Source organism: Puma concolor, chromosome A2 (assembly GCF_028749965.1).
Source record: "Puma concolor isolate L17-30 chromosome A2, mPumCon1.1.hap2, whole genome shotgun sequence".
NCBI lineage: Eukaryota > Metazoa > Chordata > Mammalia > Carnivora > Felidae > Puma > Puma concolor.
This window is the reverse complement of record NC_141668.1, coordinates 127,971,661-127,986,439: the sequence shown is the minus strand read 5'-3', so window position 1 is coordinate 127,986,439 and position 14,779 is coordinate 127,971,661. Positions and strand designations below refer to the sequence as shown.

The window sequence follows — 14,779 nt, the reverse complement described above, 5'->3', positions numbered from 1 at the left end:
CCCCTATTATTAACATCTGACATTAGAATGGCACTTTTGTTAACAATTAATAAAATAGTATTGGTACATTATTAGTAAACAAAGGCTGTAGTTTATTCATATTTCTTTGGTTTTAACCTAGTCATTTTTCTCTTTCAGGATATGTTACATTTTGTTGTTGGGGAGCAAAAATTCCTGTTCCCTCAAAGGTCCTTTTAGCTGAACTAAGAATCAAATTGTCATGAGACAGATTAACAAGAAAAAATCAAATTTAATACATGTATGTATGGGGAATCCACGTAGACATGGAAATTCCAAAGATAGTCACGCAAGATGAGGTATATATGCCATCCTGAACTAAGGAGAAGGGAGTAGTGGTCTGGGATTTCAGAGGAAAGGAATATACTTCACAGGTTGATAAGAGCAGATGTTTGGTAATTAGATGTTAGCCCTGCCATTATAGACGGGTCACTCAGATAAAATTTATCTCTCTTAATAACCCATATTCTGGGAAAGGCCCCCAATTTGATTCTTCTGTGTGGTTAAAGGAGGGACAAAAATTTCTCTTGAGCCAATAGGGTCTCAAATGCCATCAGCTTAAAATAACCCACATGTCAAAGTGACACAATCTGGGGGAGGCTGTCCTGCACCCCTTCATTGTCATGCTTCTTAAGCTCCTCTTGACTGTATTTCTCGTACCTCCCCTGTTTTTTATGACCTTAACATTTTTGAGTAAGAATGGTTAAGTATTTTGTAGAATATTACTTATTTGAGGTATATGTAATGTTTTCCACGTGATTAAACGGAGATCCAGGTTTTTGAGATAGACAAAGATAAAAATGCCATTCTCATCACCTCATCCCAAGGATAAATGCTATCAGTGTGACATCACTCTTTATCTTGACTTTGGTCACTTGAATGAGGTGATGTTTGTCAGGTTTCTGCACGGTGAAGTTACTTCCCCCTCCCCCCATACTCACTGTACACTTTGGAAGGAAGTTACTATACACAACCCACATTTAAGGAGTAGGGCATTATGTGCCACCTTCTTGAGGTGTAGGCGGAAAGTATCTACATAAATTATTTGACATTCTTCTATACAGGAAATATGTTTATTCTCTTTATTAATTCATTGATTGATCTATTAAATATAATTAAATTTCTCCTTACTACACTTATTTCATTATGTATCCATGAATATTATAATTTGGATTATAATGTTAAATCATTCTGGCATTGACTATTAGGGATAGTTTAGATGGCTTCTGGAATACTCCATTCTTAAAAGCACAATAAAAAAGAGATGAGAAACTATGACTGGTTTCTAAGCTATAATATGCAGTTAAAAAGAGCCTAGGATTAACAGACAAAAGCCTAGTTTAGGGTTTCTGGTCGACTAAGTTTTGCCATTCACCAACAGTAGCATCAGCCTCATGTTACTTGTGTGTGCACTGGAAATACTATTAATGCCTGGGTGTACTTAAAAGTAAAATTAAATACTAATTAACCCTCTTGTTAAATTAGAAAGTGAGTCATTGTTAACCCACACTAAGTGGGAAGCCACCATGCAAATGTGATATTTTGGAACATACCTAAAGATTAGTAAGCATGATTTACAGAGAATTGACTACAAATCTCAACATTGCTTATCCATAGGATTGCTGATAGAAATGCAATATAAAGAATAAGAATTGAATAAGTCAGTAGACAGGGAGTCTTTCAGATACCTCAGAATCATGTTAGGCATGGGGTGAAGCAGTTCAGATTAGCAAAACTCAAAAAGATCCCACTGACAGATCTAAAGAGCTAGAGTTGCTAGGAACCTTTGATGTAAGGACACTATAACTGAGGGGAAAATAAAAATAAAATACACATGCCTAGGGAGAAGCTCTTATGGATTTATGGTATTCCTCATAGGGCAAAGGTGGGTGGGTAAGAAATTCTAAATGCCTGTTATATATTTAATATAACTCAATAGAATTCAACAGAAGAATTTCCTTTTTTAGTCTATGAATGTCAGAAATCTATTAGACTATAACATTCCTTTGTTAAATTCAGTATTTAATTTGGAATTAAATTGTGCCAAACAGTAGGGTGCCATATTATAGAGCAAGTGTTTTTCATGAGTTGAGTCATTGCTTATTAAACTTGAAATTAATCAGCAAGTCATTGTCACTGAAACTTTTGGTCTCTACCAATGTTAATTTGGAGTTGGACATGATGTGCACCCAAATGAGGCTATAGCATTTCTTAAGGCATTTTATAAATAAGTTATTTATACAAATTTGGAGCATGTTTTTACCCCAGTAAACTTACAGTAATTCTAGAAAAGTCGTTGAGGTTACCATTTGCCCCAGACTGATTTCTACTTTATTGCCACCTTTATTTCAATCTAGGACTCATTAGTTCTTTGCAAGTAAGGATGGAATAGTAATTAACATTCAAATCAGTGATACTATGATTTAGCTTTACACGGGCATGTACCAGAAATACATGTTTCATTGATTTTATCATTTCTTGTGTCTGTGCAGCCACTCCATCTACAGTGTGTGTTTAGTGGTAGTGGGGTGACAATAAAAGCAAAAATAATTATTAATTGCTTGCCTTAATTCAGGTAGTGTTCTAGTTACATCCAGTGTACCCATCTAGTCATAGTTTTTATGAGTAACTCTTGCTCAGTAGCAATTTGCAGTTTATAAAGACGTTTCACATGTTTTGAAGATGTGAATCTCAACAAGTTCATGTACATTGATGTGCAAAAAGCAAACAAACGAGCAAAAACAGTGACATACTTTTTTATACTACTCATATCTAAATCCCACCAAGAATTTGGAAAATTTAACCTCATTTTTTCCCAGGGTTTCTTCAAACTTAAAGTATGTTGTGGATATGTATGGAATGTTAAATAGTGCCAAGATTAACCGTGGGCTCTGGTCAGTGAGTCATTGGCACCAGTTAAAAATGAGAAATAACATCAGGGCTTCTGGTTCTCTGAGTTATCTATGGCTTCTGCCTTTATCTATCTTTATGCACTATCTACCCTTTTTGTCAGGTCTTCATGCCTTTTTTGAGTCTCTGCCCTGGCCCTACTATTATGTGCTTTCAACATTTCCAATAGTTTTTGCTATGTCGCTATTTCAGAGACAAGCACTTTGTTTATGCCCAGTGCATTGCCTCTGTTCAGTAAGGCTTAGAAAGAGCCAGGAAACCATTTGGGCTATGTCAGATTTGTTCTCAGCTACATCCATCTACTAAGCCAGCAAGCACAAGCTCATTGAGTGGACAAGTGCAATATACAGAGAGAGAAAAGTAAGATATCTATATCTATAAGATGTGTGTGTGTGTGTGTGTGTGTGTGTATATATATATATCTATATATCTATATATATATATATATATATATATATATATATATATATATATATATATAAATGTAATCCCACCATAGATAACTTCATTTGATTTACACAGTGGAATGTAATTAGGTCTTCCCCTACCCTACTTTACAGAAAAATACATCGGAACTTGATGAAATCCACAGAGGCTGTTAGTGTCAGTGCCAGACTTGGAAACACATGCTTCTGGGACAATATTTTATATAGTCCTTTCCATTTTATCATCCTGTAGTTTTTATTTCTGAAATAAATTCATTCAGTATTCTACAAATGTTTATAAAAGCCTACTGTAATAAAAGAAAGATATTAGGCACTATATCATATAGACTAGAAGTAGGATCATGTGGTTATTTTGATGAACCACCTTTTATAGATTGGAAATTGAGAATTAGATTCATTAAGAGTTTTAACTACGAGCATAAAGATAGTTAATGACAATCAACATTCATAGTCTAGTCCAGAACTCCTGAAACTCTATCTGGCCTCTTTCATTCTGAACAAAACATACTTCTGAACTTCAAGAAAATTTGATGATAGCTTAAAGAGATGAAAAGTTGTTAGTAATACCTACTAGATTTTGCTGTCGGGGACAAGACCATAAGCATGAGGATGAGTGACGAATCCCTTAAGCTGGAGGGATCAAGGGCACAAAGAGGAAAATGGAAAGACGAAGTGGAATTTGATCTGAGACCCATGAATGTTTAGGATTTCAGTGCCTAGGCATCTCAGCTTTAGACTCTCAGAGCAGAAGAAAGGACCTGAGCAAGAAATTGTACAAAACCATTCTGATGATTGGAAGAGTCCATCAACATAAAAGGAATTGAGAAGGGAATGAAGTGCTTCAGCTCTAGATGGACATCTGAAAGTAAAGTGAGATTAAGGCTCGTAGTTACAGTGAGGCATAGGTAGACTGAAGGCGTCAAGGAAAAAGGAGTTGTCATTGTCTCCCGGTACATGCAGCAGCTTCCTGTTGGTTTCTTGTTGAATTTGGATATCTGGAGTAAATACTTTGTCTTGCCTCTTTCTTGTTAAAGCTACTTTCCTTCATCTTTTAGGGCATCTCTGTTTATCCTCTTTCCTCCTGACATACTCTTCATCTTCTCAAGGCTTTGTGACACATTTTTCCATCTCTGAATATAGTGGAAAGAAACAGAGAGGATTTCTCATGAATTACTTTCCCCTCTAGAGATTGAAGGGGAGACTTAAGACTGATGACATCGTTCAGAGAAATATTTTCCCAAGTATATTTTTTTCTTTCTGGAGGAAAAACCTGAATGTGTTCTTTAAGTAAAATCAGGAGTTGAGATCCTTTTTCTTTTAACCTGATTAATGCTCTTTTTCAAAAATACAAATGAGATGCGTTTAGTTTTTGAACACAGGCTACTTTTACACCCTGCTCTTGTTTTCCTCTTCTGTTTTTGTTATTCTGCAAAACCAAAATAGTAGAATTTGAAACCTCCATGAAGGAAGGTACTTCATATTGTTCACTGCTGTATCCCGGGAGCCAAAAATATGCCTCATACACAGCTCAAATAATAATTAAGCTGTTTTTTTAAATATTTATTTTTGAGAGAGAGAGAGAGAGCGCGTGCAAGTGAGCATGAGTGGGGGAGGGGCAGAGAGGAATGGAGACACAGCATCTGAAGCAGGCTCCAGGCTCTGAGCTATGGGCACAGAGCCCGACATGGGACTTGAACCCATGAACTGTAAGATCATGACCTGAGCCAAAGTCTGACACTTAACCAACTGAGCCACCCAGGAGCTCCAAGCTGGTTATTCTCAGCTTGGGCAGCATTGTATTTAATGCTCTTTTTCAAAAGTCTAAGTCTGATTCTGTAGTCAGTTGTTTAGGCAAGAGGTACATAAATTAATTGGATTATATAATCCCAATGGCCTATCCAAGATTAAATAAGAAAATTGTAATTGTGCTCCACTAGAGGTACTTTTATATAACAACAGCATATTAACATGTTTGTTTAGATTGTTACCAGTCACTCTGGAAGTCAGTTAAATGAGGAAGCAAAACATGGTATTTGATGGCTGTACAAGTCCATTTATCATTTCAAATACACTCTAACACCAGGCGCATCATTTAGATTTTATGGCAAGATGTAATAACCAGCCACCTGCGAAGATAAAATATAGTTTTTTCAAATAAAATTTTTCCCCACAAGCTTTATTATGCATATTTCGTTTGTGGTCTTCTGATACTAGCCATGGATGCCACACATCAGATATGATGAAGAGGGTATCTTTAGGATACAGTTTTGAGAGGGAAACTGTATCCCACAGGAAAGAATTTATGCCAAACCAGAAAAGGATTTATTATGAACCATACTAACTACTCTGAGTCTTTTATATCAGGACTGGCATTAAAGACAACCAAGAGAGAGTAACACAATTAAATGGTCCATCAAAATGCGTCTAAATTGCATAAATATGAGTCAAAATCAGTTGCTTCTATTAGGTTGAACATTTTCAGGTAAAATTAATTTTTAGTCAAATTAATTAAATGACTAATTTCCTTGAATCAAGACACATTTCACACTGGTTGCAAATTCATTGGTTGCAGTGGGGTTGTTAATAAAATAACACTCACTGTAACCATAATTTCTTTCCCACTGATTTTTCTCCCCAGAAACAAAGTCTTCCGATATTAGTTTTTATGAGTGTTACCTCCATAAATGATTGTGAAAACAGGAGATTCTTTTCTTTTTAGTCATGTCTCTGAAAATATCTTTTCCTTCTTTCCTCCCTTCCTTGACCTTTCATTTCCTTCTCAGTCTTCCCAAAAGTAGTATCTGTCCATAGCCTTTGTGCATACAGAATAGATGATGAGTAATCTAATATTCTTTTCATTAGTCATAAACTTGATTTTCTTCTCTCAGGATACTTGTGGGAGTATCTTTCTATTTTTACTGTGTAGAAATTTCAAACTATGTCTGGGTTCATTATCTTCTTTTATTCCTTATTTCCATTATCTCGGACATAGTGGATCTTCTGAGTTTGTCTTTTTTTTTTTCAATATATGAAATTTATTGTCAAATTGGTTTCCATACAACACCCAGTGCTCATCCCAAAAGGTGCCCTCCTCAATACCCATCACCCACCCTCCCCTCCCTCCCACCTCCCATCAACCCTCATTTTGTTTTCAGTTTTTAAGAGTCTCTTATGCTTTGGATCTCTCCCACTCTAACCTCTTTTTGTCTTTTTTTTTTTTTTTAATGATTTTTGCTTTCTTCATGGTTTAAGAGAATTATTTAACTTTATTTAAAAGTCTTATAATAATTTTTGACAATTATGGTTTTATTCTCTGGAAGATGTTTCTTGGCTTTCAGTTTTTATAGCATACTCTAATTGTTGTAAAGGGATTTTCAACATTTCTGTATAGATTATAACTGCAAGGTGAGTGGATGAGAGAAAGGGGCTGTATAATGTAATGTCTGCAGACATATTTGGCAATTTGGCATATTGATTGATTGGCAACTGTGATGGGATTGCTATTGGCATTAGGTAGGTAGAAGCCAGAGATGTTGCTAAGCATCTTACAATACACAGGACAGCCCCGAACCAAAACAAACAAACCTAGCTGGCCCCAAATGTCATTAGTGCCAAGTTTGAGAAGTCCCATTTTAGAGACATTGATTTCTGTTCCTCTATAATTCCTAAGCTTCGTGTGGATGAATATGAAAGAGAAAAATGTTCTAAATACTGGCAAAGAATAAAGGTTGAGTAAAGGATTACATGCTATTAGTGTTGAGGAAAGAAAGAGAGGGATAAAGTAGAAGTCAGGTGATGAAGAGCCTTACGGTCATGCTTAGTGGTATGAATTTAGAGCAGAAAAATAAAACAAGGCAGTATCTGAAAGAATTTCTTGGAAACCTCAAAACTCTGTTCAAATGTAATGATCACAAAAATAATAATACTTAATGAGAAGAAAGTAGCTTTTTGAGTGTGAATGAACACTTTGGTGGAGAGGGTCAGAAGAAGCTAAAAAGTTTGTAATCCCAAAAACTCTTTGAGGTATAGATGTTGTGCCTAACAAAGCTTTTGTCTTGCCTGTTTCCTCCTTGCTTCCTCAATCCACACAAATTTACTCTAGGTGACACTGTATCTATTGATAATGTCCATTTGGGTTAAATAAAAATGTTAAACATCCTTGAAAAAACCTTGAAGGGGATGATGTTGCCCTTCTAAGTCTACTGACATACTCTTATTCGTGAACATAGAGTCACTCTGCATGACGTTTTATCTCACTGTGGGTACTAGATTATGACCCTGGTGGCTCCCGAAGTAGCATTCCATGTCTCAAGTAGGAATGTAATCTGTCACCCTCCCTACCATCCACAATTTCTCAATCCCTTTATATGTGCAGGTACATGTGCCCATATGCACATAAGTCAAATTGAATTTTAATCTTTTTACTTCTTCCTTTTCCTAATTGAGTATATAATTTGATTAGCAGACATGACTGATGTTTTCTTTTCCCCTTGAGTTGTTATAGATTTCTTATTTCGGGAACTTTGAGCAGATATTTAGAACTGAGAGTTTTCTTTCTCCTTTTCATTGTGTCTTCTTTCACCCCTTAATGTTCCAAAATTGCTTTACATTAAGCTACCCATTTCATGCATACAACGGATTTGGGTCTATGTATGTGTGCATACACGTGTGTGTGCATGTGTTCATGTGTATTCAGTTGTTGAATTACTGAACTAGTTGATTAAGAGAATTTCATTTAACACAGAGCTATTTCCAAACCAAAATAATCTAGTTTCTGACATTTTGTCCCCTATTTTGACATCTGGAAAGGGTTCCATCATATTATATTCTTTGGACTCTTGCAACATTTGCCTGCTAGCAATGGGAGGGTCTGTATAACATCTGATCCTGTAGTATTTTTCACTCATAAACCAGAAACAACTTGAGCCCTGTGAAGTATGGAGGTTTAAAGCAAACCTTTATTTAACATTTTGTGTGTCAACATTTCTCCAACTTGACCTGCCAAGTGGATTTCATAGCAGATGACTCTGGAACATGAACAAGTGTTTGTTCTTATATCTCACCCATTAGTGTTGAATTAAAGACTACAAGGTTTGGATCACATAGCAGACTTCAGTGCCTTATGCTGCTGATGCTGGCCAAGAACAGGAGCATCTGAATATTTATATGTTTATTCCTGTGGAATTTTAAGAAATCTTTGGACAGTTGACAGTATGCGCCTATACCGCTAAACCTGAGGGAACATCCAAGGCACTTGTAAATAGCTTTGCATGGATGGGAAAACTATGTTGATTCTAAAAAGATGTCAGATGAGCTCTTTAAAAATAACTATCCTGGAACTCACTTTTCATGAAAAAGAAATCCTCTCGGCTAATAATTTATGGCAAAATAGATTTGTCTGTGGAGTGGTAACAACAGTGAGAGAATGCGCTAACATTTCTGTGTATTTCCCATGTGTGTATATTATACCAGCTGTTTTTCCATGTATTATCTCATTTTGATCTCATGATGATGCGCTAAAACAATAACTACTACCACCTCCATCTGGAACCTTCACTCCAGTCTGTTTATGACCATGTATGAATATGGTTATTCAATGTCTGCAGTTTTATTTTATCTTAAAAGTAAACTTTAAAAATGTATATTATTTCCCATCTATGCCAACAATTGTTTAAGTCAGTTTATCATCACTTTTTCTCTTGGCTATCACAATAGTCAATTAATTGTTTTCTCAGCTTCCAAATTTGACCCCTCCCCAACATATTCTCCATATTTAGACTTCAATAGCTTCTTACTAAACCTAGAAACAGAATGGCACCTGAACTCCTTACCATGCTCTCCGAAGCTCTACAGGATATGTCAGGGTGTCAGATGAAGGAAAAAAACCCCATATACCATATATATAATATGTATATTTATATATAATGCTATAAAACTTATATTTTATACATTTATGAATTATAAATATATATGCATATGTGAATATATATATAACACGCATATCTGTAAAGTCCATCATATATAATATATATACATACACACACACACACACACATATATGCCATTGATTTTCATTAATTGCAGTCCTTATGTTCTCTAACATTTTCAACAACATTGAACTAGCAAATATAAAACTATTGTTCCTAGAGGAATTAGAGAGTTAGGTTTCTGAGAACCTCTGGTTAGAGCATTTTCACTGAATAATCAATACATTACCTTGTATTATGTGTATTTCTCTTTAAAGACACTTTTATTATATATATTGTATTGTGTGCATATTGTTTGCAAGTATAAATATCAATTACATATAATATATACTATTTCCTGGTGTAATTTATATGTTGGCCATGAGTGCAATATCAATGAATCAATTATATATATTATATATATTTTGGCTATGAGTTCAAATATTGATGAATCAAGAATATATTTAATAAATATGGATATATATAGGTAATGCCATAAAATGTTATATTTTATACATTTATGAATTATATATTATATTATTTATATATTAATTAAATATAACATTTTATAGCATTACCTATAAATATCCATATTTATTAAATATATTCTTGATTCATCAATATTTGAACTCATAGTCAATAGCATTATAATTCATCCCCGAAGGAAGCTTATCTTTCTCCTCAGGTATGTTACAGCCTTCTTGGACTTAGCAACACTTGACAGCACTTCAGCTTGAGGACTGTGTTAAATAGCAAGATCACCAACAAGAGCACTAAATGCAAAAATGCAAAAATAAGAGTGACACTAGATAGACGATGAGAAGGACACATGTACAGTATGAGAGTTCCAACCAGAGCACTGCCTCGTTTAACTCTAGCTAGGAAAGTGCCTGTTTCGGGAGTTAAACTTTTCGATTCTCATCAGTGACAGTGACAGCACCGCAGATACTGATTTGGGATATTACAATTAAATGTTAGCAAGGTGAATTTATAAATACAGAATCCATAGATGATGAGGGTCAACTGTATATATGAAAATGACAAAGGAATGTTCACTTGAATTGCAGATAAATGTCAAATCTTTAGTATAAATATGTCTCACAAAATATTTGGGATGTACTTATATTAAAAAATCACTGTTTATCCGAAATCAACTGATTTTCCTATATTTTATTAGGCAACCCTATCTGATAGCTTTTTACCTAGCCAGGCTTGCCATGCTTTGCTTTGTGTATTAATTGATTGATTGATAACTTCAAACTCATTTCCTTCTTTATATTTCTCTGAAATCTCAGGATTCTCTTTTTGGAGCCTCTCATTTACCCCTGACCTTGTTTTCAGGATCTCCTCATAACTGAGTTTTTGTCTTCTTCCAAATCTTTCCTGACTCCCAGGTCCTCCTCTTTCCTATTTAGTGTGATTCCCATACGCTATTTGTAAAATTTATAATTATTGTGCTCATGTGTGTTTTCTTATTTTTGACCTGCCTCCCTAAGAGGCTGCTTCCTCCAAGAACCACATTGATTTGCATACTGATACGTAACCCCAATACAGTATCTGACACATGAAGCCTTGAAGAATGAATGATGTAAATATAAATGGAAAGGGTATGAGGATTTATAGAACAGAATCCTTAGTTACATATCTGAACCTAGTCTACTCATTCTCCAAATATTCCTCAGCACCTTGAGCATAAGCATCTGTGCTAGTTTTAAGATAAGCTTACATTCTGCTGGGGCAGACAGAAAGGAGACAAATAAATAATTTACTTATAGCTTACAACACTGCCGTGAGGTAAACGGTCACAGGAATTAGAAAATAAATGGGAAAAGCATCCTGCATAGAATTATCAAGGTTTCAGGAAGAGGATCCTTATAAGATTTCTGTTTAATAAACATTAGAACATGCATCCTAAATTTCTAAAGCATGTTCTAAGGAGTTTCTCTGTTTGGCCTTACAAGTTAGTGTGCAGTGGGAAAGGACCATGAATAAAACACTGACGGGGCGCCTGGGTGGCGCAGTCGGTTAAGCGTCCGACTTCAGCCAGGTCACGATTTCGCGGTCCGTGAGTTCGAGCCCCGCGTCTGGCTCTGGGCTGATGGCTCAGAGCCTGGAGCCTGTTTCCGATTCTGTGTCTCCCTCTCTCTGCCCCTCCCCCGTTCATGCTCTGTCTCTCTCTGTCCCAAAAATAAATAAACGTTGAAAAAAATAAAATAAAATAAAATAAATAAAACACTGGCATTTTGACACCTTCCTCCCCAGCCATGCTACCACTGTTTCATGATGTGCTGAATAAATGACACACACATGCACGCACACATTTTTCCATATGTACTCAGTTAATTTTCACTAGTTTATATGCAGAGGACTAGCCGTGTAAATGACAATCAGTGATATAAGAAAGCAATTAAATTCAAAATAATAAGTATCTTAATGTCACTTTTTCAAAGGATTTTTAGAGCCACATTTTAATTTATTTCCTGGAACACAAATTTATTGAGCACCAGCAATTTATTTCAAGTCAGACATCGTTACAGGCTTTCAGAATACAACAGCAAACAAAAGCAGACAAAACTTAAATTTGACTTCAGGGAAGTGAAAGGTTCTAAACAAATTCCAATCTTAGAGTGTCTGATTTACAGCAGCAGGAACATGATGTATTGACATGTTAGCGCTCTTTATCCTCAATGTATTTGTGTAGCTTTAACTAATTAATCCTCATGATACTAAGCAGTGGATAAAGCTTATGTATTAAACATTGCATGCTCTTTTTAAAGCAATGACAATCCTTGTAAACGATGTGTCCGTTGCCAGAAATCCACATAAGTATTTTGGTTTTAAATTCCCTAAAGCTAAGAGCACTGCGAATCCACTGCTGGAAGTTGACTTTTTCTCTGTTGCTTGGGACTTATGTATGTTGACAGTGGAGTTTCAGAAAGCGTTTAGTTATTTTTAAACCAGAAGGTGTTCATTCTCTTCTCAAAGTTTATTTTGGCTGCTCCTTTACCAGGCTAGTCGGGGAAACCTGGATGAGTGTTCATGAATAAATGGCCGTGCCATTTTAGCATATGAGTGAAAGCTCTCTGCAACTGTTCGTGCCCTGGTCCAGTAGCTATTCTAATACCTGTCCTACTTACCTCATAGCAATGTTAAGATGGTGACATAAAATAATGGCACCATTCTCCCTGGAAACCGTGCACTGACTTCCCACTGAACCTACCGTAACATGTAAACTCCTTACCATATCCAGCACAATTTTTCTTCTGGCCCCTGACAGCCTTCCCAAATTCTCCTAACAGTCTCCCTCTCATACTTTCCATTCTTGTCACAAGGGACAACTTTTGGCTTTTCAGACATACCAGACCCTCTCCTTGTCACACATTCCCTCCGCCTGGAGTATTTTTTACCCACTTTTCACATACCTGGCTCTTTGCATTTTCCACTTCTCTACTTAAATTTGACATCGTCTGAGAAACCTACCCTTATTACTGGCCACCTAAAATAAGACCTGCTCCTGTTCATTGTCTAAGAGCACCTTGGTCACTTTTAAATGACATTTATCTTAAATATTTTGTTATTTTTTGGATGCTTTTTTATTCGTCATTGCTTTCTCTCCAGGTAAGGAGGCTCCAAGTCCCCCTAAGGGAAGGACCATTCGTGTTTCATTCACCACCATATACCCAGTACTAGCACAGAATGGATCCAAGAAAGGCCTCAAACTTGTCTTACGTATAAACTGAATAAATAAATATGTGCCAGTATGAGTGCTTAGAATCTCTAACTGGTAGTTGAATTAATGGAAAGAGCAGTGATAACAGGTTGAGAAGACCTTTCTCGTCTTGATTTTGCCATTGTTTTTTTCTATCCAACGTAAGTTGTTCTGTCTCTCTGGATATCATCCCTCGTTTGTGAAATATAAATAATGGAAATGTAATGCATGTGAACTGTAATGCATCGAATATATGCATATTGTATGATGTAAGTCATGTACAAATATAAAGTGTCATGATTTATAACAACCGATTACGTTTTTAAAAACAGGTAATTTCCTAGATCCTCACATTTTTTAGTAGACTTCTAATCCTTCACCAAGAGGATATACAAGATCAAATCAATGAAAATAAATATAATCTTTGTGATCTGTTTTTGTTTTCCTCTTTACATCTCACCTTGGTAATGTCTTTCTTGCCATTCCTCTTAATTTTCACATTTCCCCAATAGTTTAAAGAACATGAAATTGCAATATAAACTTAGTGCACTTGGTTAATGAGAAAACGTATGGAAAGAGTAAAAATAAAATTAAAGAAAACAGGTTCCCTCCCCCGCTCATTTTTTTTTTTACCACTTTTGAAGATTACTGTTAGTTATTAGAGTGATGTAGTTAATGGGCAAGGAAAATTTATTCATTATCCAATCACAGTGTCTGACCATTAGAATCATTAACATATAATGGTAATTACTTAGGTTTGCATTGCAGGTTTTTCTTTCACCTGAAATCGAAAGATCTTTTGGAGAAAAGAGATAACATATCTGTCTTCCTAAATTGCTCTATTCTCTATCTCAACCAGGTATTTAGTGAGGGTGAAATTTTATGGAAACCCATGAAAAATTAGAGGAGTATGGTTCTTTCAGGAAAATTAATTTGCCTCTCCTGTTTCTCCCCACTACCCTATTAGAAGTATAATTGACTTGATGCACAGGTCATGCCAAACTCATTAAACCTACAAGCCCATAATGGGTAGGATCACAGACCTAAATGTTTTCTTTGAAGCTTCCTTATGGCACATACTTGGATGCTACAGAGTCTTGCCTGTGTTGGGATGTGCTTCTTAAAGGAGGCTTGGAGGCCATCTGTTTATTCTGGCATGAGTTTCATTTATAGAGTTTGAAGACTTGGTAGTAATTTGTTTTAGTCTGTTTTCTAGTAATTAAAAATGAAAATGAGCTTGATTTTCTGTTTGTCTCACGTATATGCCATTATTTTCATTTGTAAAACAGAAGTTCTCTGGGGTAATTGTGGCTCAAACACTGTTGATATAGGTTGAATCTGAGTCATTTTTGGCTGTTCTAACAAAAATAACATAGCTTGGGTGGCTTAAACAACAAACATTTATTTCTAACATTTCTAGAGTCTGGGAAGTCTATGATGAAGGTTCTGACAGATTCGTTGTGTGGCAAGGACTTTTTCTGTTTTATAGACAACCATCTTCTCTTTGAATCCTTGCATGATGAAGAGCAGAGAGTAGAAGCATGCTCTTTTCTGTCTCTTCTTATAAGGACACTAATCCCATTCATGACTACTCTACCCTTGTGACCTAATTAACTACCAAAGGCCCCAGTTCCTAATACCATCATATTAAGGGTTAGGATTTTAACATAAAAGTTTTGAAGGGACATACATATTCAGTCCCTAACAGGTCATCAACATCAAGATGAGAA

At 35.7% G+C, this 14,779-nt stretch overlaps 1 pseudogene; it reads right to left on the bottom strand.

Moving 5' to 3' along the window:
* Window positions 1-14,779, bottom strand: part of LOC112857748 (atlastin-1 pseudogene) — a 132,381-nt pseudogene that overhangs the window by 102,895 nt on the left and 14,707 nt on the right.